The 17,393-nt window shown below is 36.1% G+C and overlaps 1 long non-coding RNA gene across 9 annotated transcripts in view; it reads left to right on the forward strand.

The window, feature by feature from the left end:
- LOC140621525 (uncharacterized) overlaps positions 1 to 17,393 on the forward strand; it is a 461,525-nt gene that overhangs the window by 175,435 nt on the left and 268,697 nt on the right. The window lies entirely within an intron of this gene.

Consider the following 17,393-nt stretch of genomic DNA (forward strand, 5'->3'; position numbering starts at 1 on the left):
CAAGAATATTTTCAAAATATTTCACTTTATGGTGATTTGGGATATTGTGTATTTGCTTTGTCTGGATATCTGACATCTCTCATTTTTCAAAATCTGTGTATGGCTGGTTTGTGTTGACTGGTTCCCTTGTCACATCCATCCATTTTCATGTATAGGACTCTTTATCTTCAAAATTTTCCAAGGATTGCCTTTACTCATTCTGGTTCCACAATGCACTGTCCTTAATAAACAGAGAATCTACTACTGACCAATAAGAGTAGCTTTTCCAGTAGCAAGCAGTAAAAGGATGCCATCGTCTCCAAGACAGCTATCTAGGGTTACAGCTGTGGCTTTAAAACTAAGGATGTTTCCTATATAAAAATTAGATACTGAGTGAGGAGCAGTGAGCTCTAGTCAATTGTTCTTATACCTCTTAATCTTCTATTATGTTCTAAGTCAGTGGTTCTCAAACGTGGCTACAAATTTACAACAAGATGAAGCAATGATGCTTGAGTGTCTTGCACCAAAGAGTCTGATTTAATTGTTCTCAGTCGGGCCTGGACATCTATCTGTGTTTCCAATATGAGCCAGATTTGAGCATGTTTGTTCTAGATGCTGTATACGATGGCACACCATGCAGATGAAGGCCTTGCTCACAGAAAACTTACGTTCTGGTGTGAAAAAGGAGGATAACCATAAACAGATGGATAAGATGAATTCATACAGTGCAAAGTTCAGCAGAGAGGCTAAAAATAGAAGAAAGGATAAAGAGGTACCGAGAGGAAGCTGCTCTAAAGAAAGTGATCTGGGAAGCCCTCTTGGAGGAGATGGGAATTGAACAGAAACTTGAATGAGCTTATTATGCCTGAGAGAAGAGGAAGAGAAGGAAGATATTTCTTTAAATATGGCTCATAATATGTAAGATTCATCCATTTTCTTAAGACCTTTATCTTTCTTGGGATCCCTGGGTGGCTCAGTGGTTGAGCGTCTGCCTTTGGCCCAGGGCGTGATCCTGGGGTTCCAGGATCGAGTCCCACATCAGGCTCCCTGCATGGTGCCTGCTTCTCCTTCTGCCTGTGTCTCTGCCTCTCTCTGTGTCTCTCATGAATAAATAAATAAAATCTTTTTTTTTTAAAAAAAGACCTTTATCTTTCTTAGAAAATTAAGTCTTAGGACTGGAAATTTCAGTAGCTTACTAATTTGGACAGTTATGGTAAGCACTGGGGATACAAAGATTGAGTAAGGCACATGAAACTGAATCCAGTGCTGTGTAAATTAACATATTTGATATAATATGGAACATGTTAACCTAGAGGCCATGATAGGAAGGAGCTCTTGACCCATCAGTGGGTTTCAGGCACCCCTTAGCATATTCCAGGGGCTACTCATTTAGTTTGTTTTTTGTTTAGCACTACTTTCCATCTTAATTTTGACTTTTGTCTTTCACATTTAGAAAGGTAGTTTTTTTTTTAAAGGTTTTATTTATTTATTCATGAGAGACAGAGAGATAGGTAGAGACATAGGCAGAGGGAGAAGCAGGCTCCATGCAGGGAGCCCGAATGTGGGACTCGATCCTGAACTCCAAGATCACGTCCTGGGCTGAAGGCAGATGCTCAACCGCTGAGCCACACAGCCATCCCCAGAAAGGTAGTTTCAAATTAAAGTTAGAGCTGACATATGTTAGGCAATTACCGATCTTTGGGTAAAAGTGATCAATTGAGTAATTTAGTATTAGAATATTTTTTCTCTTTCATTGTGAACTCTGCTAGGTACTAAGTATGATTCAAAATGACTAAGGTATAGTCCTTATACCTTATAGTTCCTTGGATGAGTTTAAGGAAAAGTAGGTAAAACAGAAAAGAACGTGATCAATTGCAATGCAAAATTATAAGTACTATAGTAAGATATGCAAACTGTGTGGGTGGATGGAGGATGAAATGAAGAACTTGAAACTTTGTTGTTGATGAACTTTGTTGAGATTCAGGGTACCTCAGGGAACTAGTGCTGGCCCCATTCATACTGATTCTATAAGATTATGCAATCAAGATGCATGACTTTTGATGAACCTCCCTATAAAGGTGACAAATTAGGTCAATGGATGATTACTTAACAACATCTTGAGCATGCTTGTCTTTAATAAGTGTATTCATTCTGATTTTCTTTCCAGATGACCTTTTCTTTTTGCTGAACTTTTCTTTCACTTCAGCAGCAATTCAGGGTGACTTTTAATGGTTTGTTAACACTTGAAGGTAACATTCTGTGGTTGACTTTTATAGAAAGTATCATTAGGACTTAGAGAAATAAACACAGATGAAAACATGAGCTGGATAATAATAGTGATTTCACAACACCTTTTCCTTCTGGGAGTTTAAAGCATCTTGTAAAATACAAACAAAGTTACTGAGAATTCCCAGGGGGAAGGTGACAAAAATCCTAGCTTCCATTCAGAGAGGGAGTTTTCCCTGAGAACCTGTCAAAAAGTGAGGTGATATGATCATTTTATAGCTACCCTAAAAATATCCTTAAGTGAAGAGTCTTCTTGTGAAAAACCAAATCTTCTACACATTGACTATTGGTTATGGACATATTCCTTACTTATTATAACAACAGTAAGCCTTATAATAAATATTTGCTATTATTGGTATCATTCAGCATTAAGTGATAAACCTCTAGATTGAATATTAACTATGCATATTGAAAGGTTTACCCATCTTACAAGGAGTAATTCTGTATTTAATATTTATTGTTTTTTTTAAAAAGATTTATTTATTTATTTATTTATTTATTTATTTATTTATTTATTTAAAAGAGAGAGAGAGCATGTGGGAAGGAGGGGCAGAGGGAAAGTGAGAGAGAGTCTTAAACAGACTCCATGCTGAGTGTAGGGCCCAATGCAGGGCTCAGTCTCACCACCCTGAGATCACAACCTGAGTCAAAACCAAGAGTCTGATGCTTAACTGATTGTGCCACCCAGATGTCCCTGTATTTCATATTTGATTCTATTATTCTATCACTCTGATTTTACCTTATCAAATTAACTATAAGATTGACATGGGCAGGTAACCCTATCCTAATACTAAGCTTGGTCTTAAGAATGTGGTACTTTTTTTCACCTTTATTGAGGCATAATGACACACAGGAATTGTATATATATTTAACGTGTACAACTTGATATTCTAGTATATGTATACATTGTGAAATATCACGAAATTCAAGCTAATTAATATATCCATCACCTCATATAGTTAGCATTTTCTTTCTTTAACTTTCTTTCTTTTTGTGCTTTTTTTTTTTTTTTTGGTGTTTCTTTTGAGGGTAAACACTTCAGATTTACCCATTTAGCAAACTTCAAGTATACAATAGTATTGTTAGTTATAGTCACCGTGTTGTACAATAGATCTCCAGAACTTATTCATCTTGTGCGATTGAAACTTTGTACCCTTTGATAAACATCTGTCATTGCTCCCTACTCCCTGCCCCTGGCAATCACCATTCTACTCTCTGCTTTTATGAGTTCAACTGTTTTAGATTTTACATAAGAGAGAGCATGTAGTTTTTGTCTTTCAGTATCTGGCTTATTTCATTTAACATAATGTTCTTCAGATTCATCCAGGTTGTAAATGGCAGAATTTTCCTTCTTTTTTATGACTGAATAATATTCTGCTGTATTATCACATTTTCTTTAAACATTTATCTCTCTCTGGACATTTAGGTGGTTTCCATGTCTTGGCTATTCTGATTAATGTTCCAATGGACATGGGAGTACAGATATCTTTTTGAAACCCAGATTTAATTCCTTTGGATATGTACCCAGAAATGGAATTGCTGGATCATATGGTAGTTCTATTTTTAATTTTCTAAGGAGCTTCCATACTATTCTTTACAGTGGCCGCCACACCACTTCAAATTCCTACGAGCAGTGCACAAGTGATCCTTTTTATCCATATCTTCACCAATACTTGTTATTTTTTTGTCTTTTTGGTAATAGCCATCTAATAGGTGAGAGGTGATATCTCATTGTGGTTTTGACTTGCATTTCTCTCATTACTGGTATTGAGCACCTTTCCAGGTACTTTTGGCCATTTGTACTATTTTGAGAAATGTCTGTTAAGATCAATTGCCCACTTTTTAATTAGAGTATTTGCATTTTTTATTGAGTTGTCCAACTTATATATTTTGCATATTAACCTCTTATTAGATATATGGTTGCAAATATTTTCTCTCATTCCATATGCCACCTTTTTATTTTGTTGATTGTTTCCTTTGTCGTGAAGAAGCTTTCTAGTTTGGTATAATCCCATTTGTTTATTTTTGTTTTTGTTGTCTGTGCTTTTGGTGTCATAACCATAATATGGTTGCCAAGATCAATATCAAGAAGATTTCCCCCTATGTTTCTTTCTACTAATTTTATTATTTAATGTCTTACATTTAATTCTTTAATTCACTATGTATTGATTTTTGTATATAATGTGCAATAAAGGTCCAGTTTAATTCTTCTGCATGTAGATATCCACTTTCCAAACACCATTTATTGAAGAGACTATCCTTTCCCTATTGTGTGTTCTTGGAACTCTTGTTGACCAGAAATGTGTGGATTTATTTCTGGGCTTTCTGTTGTGTTTTATTAATCTATATATTTTTATGCCAGTACCACACTATTTTGACTTCTGTAATATATTTTGGAATCCAGGAGTGTGACACTTCCAGCTTTGTTCTTCTTACTCAAGATTGCTTTGGCTATTTGTTTGATAAAGAATGCCATGGGATTTTGGTAAGAGTTGCATTGAATCTGTAGATAATTTTGTATAATTTTGTATGGACTTTTTAACAAATTAATTCTTCCAATACATTTTCACACTTATGTATGTCTTTTTAAATGTTCTTCATCAATTAATTTATTCATAGTCCTAATAGTTTTTTGTCGTTTAGTCTTTAGAGTTTTCTATATTCAAGATCATGTTGACTGCAACAGGTAATTTTACTTCTTTTATTAACTTGGATAACTTTTATTTCTTTTTCTTGTCTAATTGCTCTGGCTAGGACTTCCAGAATTATGTTGAATAGAAATGATGAGAGTGAGCATCCTTACCTTGTACCAAATATGAGAGGAAAAAGTTTTCGATTTTTTCCCATTGATTATGATATTAGCTGTGGACTTTTTCTATGTGACTTTTATTGTGTTGAGTGAAGTTCCACCTATATCTATTTTATTCAGAGATTTTTATCATGAATGGATGTTAAATGTAGTCAAATACTTTTTCTGCATCTAGATCATGTGGTCTTTATCTTTCATTTTGTTAATGTGGTGTATCACATTGATTGATTTGCATATGTTGAACCATGCTTGCATCCTAGGGTTATATCCCACTTAGTCTTGGTGTGTAGTCCTTTTAATGCAATATTGAATTTGGTTTGCTAGTATTTTATTGAAGATTTTTGCATTTTCATTAGGGATATTGACCTGTAGTCTTCTTGTGGTTTCTTTGGCTTTGGTATCAGGGTAATCTGGATTTATAAAATAAGTTTGGAAGTGTTCCCTCTTTTATTTTTTGGAAGCATTTAAGAAGGATTGGTATTCTTTGGTACAATTTACTGGTAAAGATATCTGATCCTGGGTTTTTTTTGTTGTTGTTGTTGAGAGGTTTCTCATTACTGATTCAGTCTCCTTATTTGTTATTGATCTGTTCGTGCTTTCTATTTTTTCTTACTTCTGTTTTGATAGGTTTATAGAAATGTATGTTTCTAGGAATGTAACCATTCCTACTAGGTTATCCATTTCATTGGCATATAATTATTCACAATAGTCTCTTATGATCCTTTTTATTTCTGAAGCTGAAGGATTCAGCCTTTCTGAATCCTTTTATTTCTTTTTACGTCTGTTGTAATGTTTCCTCTTTGATTTGTGATTTCATTTATTTAAGACCTCTTTTTCTTAGTGTAGCTAAAGGTTTGCATTATTTTTTTCAAAAATCCAATTCTTAATTTTGTTGTTGTTTTTCCTATTCTCATTTGATTTATTTATACCCTAATATTCATTATTCATTTTCTCTGGATAATTATGGGCTGAGTTTGTCCTTCTTTTTCTAATTCCCTAAGGTGTGAAGTTAGGTTTTTGAGATCTTTCATCTTTTTAAATGTAGATTGTCACTATAAACTTCCCTCAAAGGACTGTTTTTGCTGCATTCAAAAAGGTTTTTTTGGTTTCTTTTTGTTTTTGTTCGAGAAAGAGAGAGAGAGAGAGAACACAAGCAGGATGGGAGTAAGAGAATCTGGGCATGGAGCCTGATGCTGGGCTCTATCTCATGATCCTGAGAATATGACTTAAACTGAAATCAAGAGTCAGATGCTTAAGCAACTGAGCCACCCAGGCAACCCTGTCCTTGTACTCTTTTAAACTTACCCTCCTCCTTCCTTTGAATATCCTTCTCTTCTTCCTTTTGTTTATGAGATTCCTTTTCCTTCCATTGTGCCTTGGGTTTAATCTTCTGTATCTCCCTGATATATATATATATATATATATATATATATATATATATATATATATATAATCTCTTCATAGTTTATATATATATCTTCATAGTTTCCTCTCTTTTTCACAATGCTAATCGCCCTCTTTTCTTTGGATTCCTTTCTGAAACTATAACTTCCTCCATTTTAGTCCGCTGGCTCCATACTTTTACTTCAGCTTCACTGTGACTTCCAGTGGATAGGTGCTCTCATTTCTCATTAGTACCTCCTGTCTATCTCTAATGCCATTCTCTTCATCATCTATCAAGTTAATCATTACCTTGAAAAATTCTCAACTTCCATCCCTCTTTTCCTGTTCTTTGGTTCCCACTCTGTAAGATAGGGACCTACATCTGTAAGATGTAAGTGCCTATTTTATGGGATTGTGATGAGGATTAAATGAATTTATGCAAAATGCTTAAAAGAGTGCCTGGCATACAGTCAGCCCTCTATATGTGCTAATCATGTTGATGATGATGATGATGATGATGATGATTGCTACCACTTAGAAGTTTCAAAACCTCCCAGCTCCTCATCTTGGTATTCATAACCTCAACAAATGCCTCTTCTTTCCTAGCCTCATCTTCTAACCTGCCACTCCACATACCCCTACTACTGCATTTTGAGTCTCTCTTCATTTCCTAAATATATCGTGTTGTTTCACATCTCTGTGCCTTTGCAAATTCTGTTTCTTATATAGATTTTGTTTATTTTTCTGAGAGAGAGAGAGAGAGAGAGAGAGCAAGCAGGGAGAGAGCAAGCAAGAGGGAGAGGAAGAAGCAGCCTCCCTGAAGAGTAAGGATTCCCTACATGGGGCTTGATCCCAGGAGCCCAGGATCATGATCTGAGCCAAAGGCAGATGCTTAACCAGCTGAGCCACCGAGGCACCCCTCTGTTTCCTATTCTTGGAATGAATTTTACTACTCTATCTAGCTCTTTCCAGTTGATCCATTAACACCTAGTTAGTTGTGCTATTGCCACATAACAGATTAACCCCTAAATTAATGACATAGAACAATGATAAACACCTATCTTACATATAGTTCAAGAATTTGGGATCGGGTTAGCTATGTGATTCTAACTCGGGGTCTCTCATGCAACTGAAGTCAAGATGTAGTCAATTTGAAGGCTTGGCATTGGAAGTTCTGCTCTGAGGATTGCTTGACCACATGGTTAACAAATTGATGTTGGCTTTTGGTAGAAGGCCTTAGTTACTCCTTAGTTACTCCGTAAGGAGTAGTCTACAACCAACATAGAACTTCTGCAACACAGAAGTTGACTTCCTCCAAAGTACGTGACTGAAGAGAAACAATAGCAGAAATAGAAATATCTTTTATAATCTACTCTCGGACCTCATACCTTGTCACTTTTTCAGTAGTCTATTGGTTACCAAGGCCAATCATCAGTCAGTGTGGGACGGAACTATACAAAAGTACAGTGCCAGGATCCAGATTGTTGGGGCCATCAACTTTTTTGTGATCTCTTCCTTTGTCCTACAGGCATATTAATTTATATTTATCTTTTTGATGCCTCCATGAGAGTCCTTACAGCATTCTGCAGGTTTTTGTTGTTGTTGTTGTTTATATCTGCCTTTCTTTCTCATGAAGTTATAAATAATGTAAAGGCAGAGGTCATGCAGTTTCATGTCTGTTTCTCCGGAGCCTGTGACAATTTGTACCCATAAAGTGGGAATGCAATAGATGCAGACTACATGGAATTGAATCATTACATAGCCCTGTTCAGCATTCAAAAATCTATCTTCTAGGACAACAATTTCCTGAAATGGAGAATATTATGTAGTTTGTATTGTTTTCTTGAGAATTAAATCATACTATGTACTCAAAATTTCTCTTTTTTATTTTTTTAGCAAAAAATTTTCCATCTTGTTTAGATTATTACTTGAGCCCAGCCTATAATTTTCTTTTCCTGTAAAAAAGAGTGAATCTCTGTCCAGTACTTTAAATTGTCTACTTTAATTTTCTACAGCTCAAGTGAGATCAGTTGGATGAAGTCCTTCCCACAAAAAAAAAAATGTTCTGTCCAATGAATTTCAAAAGCTCAACATTACTTTTTTACTTGATATATTATAAAGTTACTGCTTCATTTATTTTAAAGGAAATTAAAAGTAAAGTGAAGAGTGATGCAGGCAATGGAGATTTTGTGACCATCTATTTTCTAGAAATGTTTCATCAAGGAATAAGACAAAGGAATAATGTGTTTCTCTCTAGACTTCAAATGCTAAAACTAATGGCTTATGTAAGAGTAGGTTTCAGATTTAATTCTAGTGATCAGTATTGAAAGTATGCTATCAAGCTTTTACCTTTCACCAGAAAGAGCTAAACTCAAGGAATTCACTTTCAAACATGAATAACATAATAAAAACTTTAACTTAAATAAGCAATTGACATTTGCAAAGGAAGAAAAAAGACTATGATCCATCCATTCAGTTGGTCAATAAATATTTATCAAGAACATAATATGCACTTATATGGGCTTGCTGGAGATTTCCTCACTTTGAATATTACTTGAATCTATTTTAATTTATAAGGTTTTACAATGTCAAAGAGAAAAAACAACAGTCACCCTGTAAAATTTTCATTGTGTGCTTCTGTATTCATTTCCCTTCTCTCACTATATTCTAGACTTATTTTTGAGGATTTGTTTCCATCTTTCCTCTTTGACAAAGGCCTTCAGTATAGCATTCTATGGGAGATTACTATTCATTCACCTACACCAGTTTTCATTGCCTTTTTGTATTATAAAGGCCTCAAAGGGGAATATTTAGATAGCCAGTTTCCCTTGCATTGAGAGTGAGGACTGATGAGATATAGAAATCTCACTAGAAGAAGCTATTTGCCTTTTCTTCCCCCTCTTTCTTCTTACTTGGAATGAACAAATGATACTAGTAGGCCAAGGAGCCAATTTGTGACTCTGAGGACAGTAGCCACACACTAAAGATAGTAGAGCTGACACATAGACAGAGTCTTGCCCCTTGTTAATATTTATACAAGTACACCAGCCCTGAATCATCTTCTGTTTTTCTTTTCTGTGAGATAAAAATAAATTATTTGCACAACTGCATGCTGTATTCTTTACCACTCACAGTCTAATACTGATTTAGCTGATAGGCTCTTCAACACATCCATTCCAGACTGTATTGAATTCAGAATTCAACTTTCTCTAAGTTTAGGGTGTTGGAAAAAGCCTAGTGGGTTCAGCAGGCTTAGGCTATCCCTCCCTTCCACCCTCCCTCACTCCCTCTCTTCCTTCCACTACAGATTTTAATATTAGTACTGTGATTAGAACTTAATATAATAAATGTATCTGAATTTCTTCTCTTGAATATGTGTTATATATTTTAAAAGATGTCTATAAGTGTGTATGATAATATTTTCATAAAGCCTTATATAATTTTCAAAAATATGTTTATTATCTGTATGGCTTGATAGTTGATTATATGTAATATTGGAAAAATGAATCTCCAAGAGCTTAGTTAAAAGTGTCTCAGAATGAAAGGAGAGAAACTGAGTGGGGAAAAATTGGAGAGGAAGACAAACCATGAGAGATTCCTAATTCTGGGAAACAAACAAAGGGTTGCAGAAGGGGAGGACAGTGGTGGGGGGATGGGGTAACTGGGTGAGGAACACTAAGGAGGGCACTTGATGGGATGAGCACTAGGTAGTATACTGTATGTTGGTAAATTGAATTTAAATAAAATATTTTTTAAAAAGTCTCACAGAAATATGAATAAATAAATGAACATGTATATTTTCAAAATACTTTGTGTGCATAGCAAATGCATTGTCTGTTGTTTTCTCTGGAGATGACAAGTTAGTATTTGTCCAAATAACAATGAATCTTGGTGATAGAGAATAAGCATTTCAGAAACCATGGCTCCAGGTTCTAGTTTTATTCTAGTGAGAACTTGAGTGAATTTGGGAGATTTAAGCTTCTGATTTATAAATAAAAACATTTGACTTAGTCTCTTCAATAGCTCGTTGTGAGAATAAATTGGAACAATAGATTGGAATAATACAATGTACTACATAAATGCAAACTATAATGTTATTAACTATTAATAAAAATTCCAAAGGATGAATGCCAGCATTGTTTCAAATCAGGGTATTTTGTATATATGAAGGTGGAATTTCGTGTTTCTCCTACACCTTCTTTTTTTAGAGGTCATATCAATGAAGACATTAAAGAGTGAAGAAAAAATCCTATTTGTTTTCATAACTCCATTTCCAACTCCAGTTTTGGAGTGATTTTCCTACTAAAATCAATCTGTATAATGTTGTGTGAGGTAGATGAAGCATGGTGAAAACATTAGCATACGTCTTTCCAGGCTGTGATTAGGCTACTAAGAAAACCTACTTCTTGTGAATTCTCCAGCTTCCAGGAAGGTTGCCAGCAGAGAAAAATGTTCTGGGGGAGGGAAGTTTTGTCACAAAATGAATGCATTGAATATATTCCCCTCTTAGGAAATAGAGAAGCAAGAATATCAGTTAAAAAGCAATGGAACCAGCCATAATCATGTGAACACCAAAAGAAAACGTTCTTGCTAATTTTCCAGTCTCAATGATTTATTCTAACAAGAGATGTGGGGGAAAAGACATGTCTGGAGGTGGCACTTCCCCCAGCTCCAGTTTCACTAAGTAGACTGTAAAAGACAAATAAGTTCAAGATGGAAATCTTACATGTTGACCCAAAATGGATTCCAGTGCTTCTTTGGGAATAGGGAAAGCCAGCGTGTGACTCAACTCACTTCTTAAGTCTGGAGAAGAGTGTTTTCTTTTTAGAATGTGTATTCCAAACTCTCTTGAGTTCTGCCTAAAAAAAATCTGCTTTTACATTATATATATAAAGTCTGACTGGCATGAAGTGACCCTTTCCTAAGATATGAATAATTTTATACTGGGTTGCTTTTGGATAAAGTAAATTTTTTTGGCATGGTAGTGCTTATTTTTGGATTAAGTATATATGGACTTCTTAGAGTGTGTCATACTAGGATATGTAGCTGGGCTTTATAGGAGAATATATTTAACTGGGTCATCTCCACCAATATTTTCCATAAACAATCTATCCCATTTAGTAATAAAATGTCAAATCACATCTTATTTCCTGGCTTACATTTTTAAAACACATCTTGTCTCTTAAAATAGTAATATTCATAAATCTTTCTTTACTCTAAATCACTGTATATGAATTGAATAAGTTATGTCATTTTTAGTTAAAGTCACCTCAATCCATTTCTTTTTTTTTTAATTTTTTTTTTAATTTTTATTTATTTATGATAGTCACACACACAGAGAGAGAGAGAGGCAGAGACACAGGCAGAGGGAGAAGCAGGCTCCATGCACCGGGAGCCCGACGTGGGATTCGATCCTGGGTCTCCAGGATCGCGCCCTGGGCCAAAGGCAGGCGCCAAACCGCTGCGCCACCCAGGGATCCCAACCTCAATCCATTTCAAGCTCTAATAAATGTAAATGTATTTATTTATTTATTTTTTAAATATAAGTAAATTTTAATTACATTTTGGAAATAATGAAAAGGACTGTCTGAACAATACATTATAAAATAGTTTAGTTTCTTTCCCCAAATTCCATTCATTGTACCTGATTTCTTCATTGGTTTTGGGCAATTTAAAGATTTGCTTTTCCATGCAGACCTTATACCAGAGTATGTATGTTCTTATTCAAAACAAAGAACCTAAACATTCTTTACCCATAATGTTACATTTGGGCAGCTTCACAATAGATTTTTCCATTTCTTACCAAGGTGTCTCAATATGTGGTGATTACTAATGAAAGCTCTTTGTGGGCTTATGTGCATGCCTAGACCATCAAAATTGGAAATAACCACCTTCACTTCAATTATTACTGTTTTTTTTTTTTTCACATAGGAGATTGTGTCTTTTCAGCAAGTCTTTTTCCTACATAGTCACTATAAGGTTTGCATTATTGTCAGTTTTCAATTCTCTCAGATAGTGGGTGGTGAATGAGCAGTAATGCACAGGAAAGAATCAGTTATGATTGGGGGGAGGGATAAATAAAACTCTTCCCAGATAAACTACAGAAAAATAAAATAATGACTGAATGATTAAACTGATCTAAACAATTCATTATAATTGGTAACTGCTTCTTAACAAATTGACTAGATAGGGTTGGCTATTAAAATAGTTACAGGGTGCCTGGGTGGCTCAGTTGGTTAAGTGTGCAACTCGATTTTGGCTCAAGTCATGATCTCAGGATCCTGAGATGGAGCCAGTGTTGGGCTCCGTGCTCAGTGTGGAGTCTGCTCCTTTCCCTCTGCCCTTACCCCTGCTTGCACACTTTCTCTCTCTAAAATAAATAAATCTTTAAAAAAATAAAATAATCCATTGCTTAACTAATGAAATCAATTATTTTTCTTCCCATAATGACTTGAGATAGTTGGATATAATTTTATAACTCAAATGAAGGATGGGCTTGAAATTAGGAGAGTACATATGCATGCACATGTGTGTATGTGTGAAGCATATATATATATGTATATATATACATATATATGGTATCTTCCTACTATATTTAGTATATTTATTTAGTATACTATATATAGTGTGTGTATATATATATATATATATATATAGAGAGAGAGAGAGAGAGAGAGAGAAAGAGAGAGCATGAAAATAAACTAGAAGAGAAATGTTTTGACCTCAAGAATAGTGATTTGAATGTGAATTACGTATTGTGTTCTTTTGGCAAGTTGATATTTCTTGTTCTATTCTTGGTGGCCTTGCAGTTTTGCCATGTGATTGCTTCTCTACTTCTGCAATGACATATTTTTGGTTATAGGTCTCTTTCAAATATTCCTGAAATAGAATTTTATCCTATTTATTTATTTATTTTCTCGAGGGTAGAACTCAACAGCCAGTTTATTTTTTGCATAAACATACACACAAAATTAAATGACTTCCTGTCATCTTTTTCCACTCAACGAATCGTTATTCAACTTATTCTAGGCACTTGTCTCTTGGCCAGATTCTGGGGATATAAATATGAATAAGACCTGGTACTTGCCCTTGAAGAACTTATTAAACAATAAGTTCTAAACTAAACAGTTGGGGGAACAGACACCTAAGTGGTTGACTATAATATACAATAATAAGTGTTATAAAGTATGAACAAACTGCTAATAACAGCCATAAATCCATGTATAGTTTTAGTGATACATACATAGAGCCCTGAGGCAAGAACATACATTAAATTCTTTAGAAAAAATCCCAGTAGGCTGAACAATGATATACAATAATGCTTTTTGATATTTTGGGAACATACTCTTCACAAGGCATATATTATCTTGACTTTAAATAATTAAAAGTAAAAGAGTTAATGGAATAGAGCAATGAGAATAATAGATAAGTTTGTAACTGTGAAGAGGTGGGAGGTAAGATGAGGGGAGCTAAAGAGACAGATTTTTAAGTGGACATGTGGGTGAAATCTTCTGGTCAACAGCAAGTAGAGGACTGAGAGTATTGGTCTTGGCAGGGAGACCGCAGTCATTGTGATGTCTGATAGGCTTGCCAAGAGTTGCAATTTCATGCCTCAGTGGAATTAGTTGAGCAGGAGAGTTTGAAGATACATATATAAATCTTTAGAAGAGAGGAAGTTATACATTTTTGAAGATAGTAGGTGAGTAACAATAGGACATCTGAGCAGATTGTAATGTTTTCTGTAGACTATTGAACTTTTCCCTATCCACATTGAGTGGGATTTTTTTTTTCAAAATATACTGTCACATCTAATCCTTGAAAAGCATATGGATGACCCTCTGCAGAATATCAGCAGTTGCTTCACACTGTCCTTGAAGACAAGTGTATGCATGTTTTCGTTGACAGCTGTGATGAACGATAACTAAAAAACAAAACAAAATAAAAAAACAGAACCCTAAAAATAAAGTTGCCATGCCTTCTTAGTAACCACGATGTGGAGAGTGAGAAGAGGTCTGTGTATGTGTGTTTGGGGGACTGGGGTAAAGGGGTGCTATCAAGGGTTTCCTAGCTCTCAGGCTGTGTCTCAGACTCTGATTTAAATTAGAAATTAGTTTCTTTGTGTTTTCTATATCAGGAAAGTCACATTTTCCTCAGTGAAATACAAATAGTCTCATCCAATCTTATAAGTTTGAGAGAAGGGAAGGTTTAAGGGGGGAGTAGGAAGATACTAAAGAAAATTCATTAATCCATTTGTTTATTCAACAAATACTTATTCTGGAAGGTTCAATGATACATAGTTTGCAATGGGATAAAAATATTCTGGATTTAGATAACTAGAGAAAGAGAGCTGCAACAATGGGAGAATGGAATGGGGAAAAAGTCACTGTTGAAGTGAGGTTGTAAATGGTGCACTGGCAATGATAATATCTAGGGCAGTGCCTCCTAGCATTTTTTCTGTGGCAGGCCATGTAGTTTACAGCATATCTCCACAGTAATCTCAGGAGATTGCCTGAGGACAGGAGTGACTGGCTGAGGACTTTGGAGGCTCTTATCCATCTTTGCCTCCCTAAAGACAGAATAGCTTACAATGCAGGAGTCTTGATCTGTGATGTGACTGTGAGAGTGGGTGGCTGGGCCAGAGTAAGGCCAAGGTGTTGGAAAGGTCACACATGTAGTTGTAGAAGTCACCAAGGATTAAGACAGAGGTTGCATAGGAGAGAAGAACAGGACTAAATCAAGTACTAAAATCATCAAAGAGGGCTGTAGATAATAGCAGCAAGGAAGATGGGTATCTGATTGTATTAGTCATCCAGGGCTGCCATAACACATACCATAGGCTGGATGGCTTAAACAACATTTTTCCAGACATCTGAAATAAAAATGTCCACAGAATTGGTTTCTTCTGAAGCTTCTCTGCTTGGCTTGTGTACGGCTGCCTTTTCCCTTTGTCTTCATACGGTCATTCCTCTGTGTGTGTCTGTGTCCAATGTGCTCTTCTTATAAGGACATCAGTCTATTGGATTAGGCCCCACTCCAGTGAACTCATTACCCTATCTCCAAATCCAGTCACATTCTGAGCTACTGGAGGTTAGAACTTCAACACATGAATATTTGGGGGAGGGGGATGGGGACATGATTCAGTCCATAACACTGATGATTATTGTTATGAGCAGAGAGGGAGGTTAATGGAAAATTGTTTGAGAATTGTCTGAAACGGGAAGCAAAGAACAGTGAGGTCACCTACTCCACCTCCAGACCTAGTGTTGTCAAAGCCGCTCCAAGAGAGGGCAGCAGGAAAAACTGTACCCTTGGGTAGACACATTTTCACAAAAACGTGAAAGGAAGATTCAGAGAAGAAAGTGAAGTTCTAGGAGGTTTATGGCTAGAAATATGGCTAGAAATATATCTCATTCTTTTCTAACTTAAATCCCTTTTTCTCTTGTAGACCCCCAGTCCTTCTAAGAGTAGGGTATCAAATACATGTTTATGAGCATTCTTCTCATGTTCTTCCATCTTAGCTCATTTGAGGAGCCTCCTCTTTCCAAAGGTTCTTGGAGACTTGCAATTCCCACCATCTCAATGGTGGTACCCTCAATGAATGTACTGCTTACCTGCACTTTCTGCAACCCTCAAAGTGTCAAAATGGTGTTCTTTTCCCTTTTATCCACAATGGGCCTGAACCACACTGAGCTTCTTAAAGAAATAGGGGATATGCCCCTCCTGTGCTCTGGAATGTGCTTTGTCCCCTCTGTTGCAGGATTTCTCTGCCTTTACTGCCCTTGGTTTTTGGTCATGCCGCTTTGAAGAGTGAAGAGGTAAACCACATGCAGCAAAGCAAATTTTATTGAGCAAAAATATAAAGCTCCCAGAAAGGGAAAGGGGCCTGAGAGGGTTTTTATGAGCTTGTTTGTGGAATTATCTTAAGCAATCAGAGTGTGCTGAGTCGTGCCAATCAGGGCTGTGGTCACATATCTGTCTACCCATTAGGTTAATGTCTCTGGGCTGATGGGCTTATGCCTTATGCCCCTTGCCTGTTATACGGACTTATGCTTTGTGGTTAGTTGCCTTGTTTTAGGACATTTTTGCAGAAGTCATTTCTGCAAAGGCTGCAAAGCAGAATGTTAGCACTGTTTTATTTTAGCTGTCCTGACTCCATATTTCTTGTTGGGGACCCTACCTAACTGCCTAACTCCTAACACCTACACCATTGTTCTTTTGTGTCTTGTGAGCCCCTTGTGAAAACAGCACAATCCTCCATCTTTGGCCTGTAGCAGATCTTTTCATTCATCTCAGATGGTGGTCTCTGGATTCAGGCTGGATAAGATACTTCACTGGCCTTCCTCAATGCTTCTGTCTTTTTTGGGGGGTCATTATTCTTTTCTCTTTGGCTATGGGCAAATTAAATCATAGAAACTAGGAACTCTTGGACCTGAAAGCCTGTTCATCAAACATGCCCAGACATGCCTGAGCCCTAGCAGCGGATGTTACTTAGCTCTCTGCTTGGAATTCTCTTCCCCTGCTAGCCCCTTCCCACCATTCAGGTAGAAGTCAGAAACTACCCCTTCTGGGAAAGGCCTTTTCTGATCACTCTGTTTAAAGAAGTCACCGCACTTCCCCTCCACAGTCAATCTCTATAATATGGCTCTGCTTTATTATCCTCCCATGACAATCAATACCTGGAATCATTTTGTATTTTTCTTACTAATTCTGTGGCCCTCACCCCATTAGAATAATTCTGCATGTCTTGTCCTTTGGTACTTAGAACAATGTCTACCGTATGTTATTTTCACAACAAATGTTTGCTCAAGAAAGAAGTTAATGAGTTAATGTGTCTGTGAGCAGTGAGCTGCAGTGGTGTTGCATCTGGTTTTATCGTTCAAGTTTTTTAATTAAAAAAATTTGTCTTCTTAAATCCGATTCCTTTTGCATCTAATTT

The sequence above is a fragment of the Canis lupus genome, chromosome 30 (genome assembly GCF_048164855.1).
Source record: "Canis lupus baileyi chromosome 30, mCanLup2.hap1, whole genome shotgun sequence".
Taxonomy (NCBI): domain Eukaryota; kingdom Metazoa; phylum Chordata; class Mammalia; order Carnivora; family Canidae; genus Canis; species Canis lupus.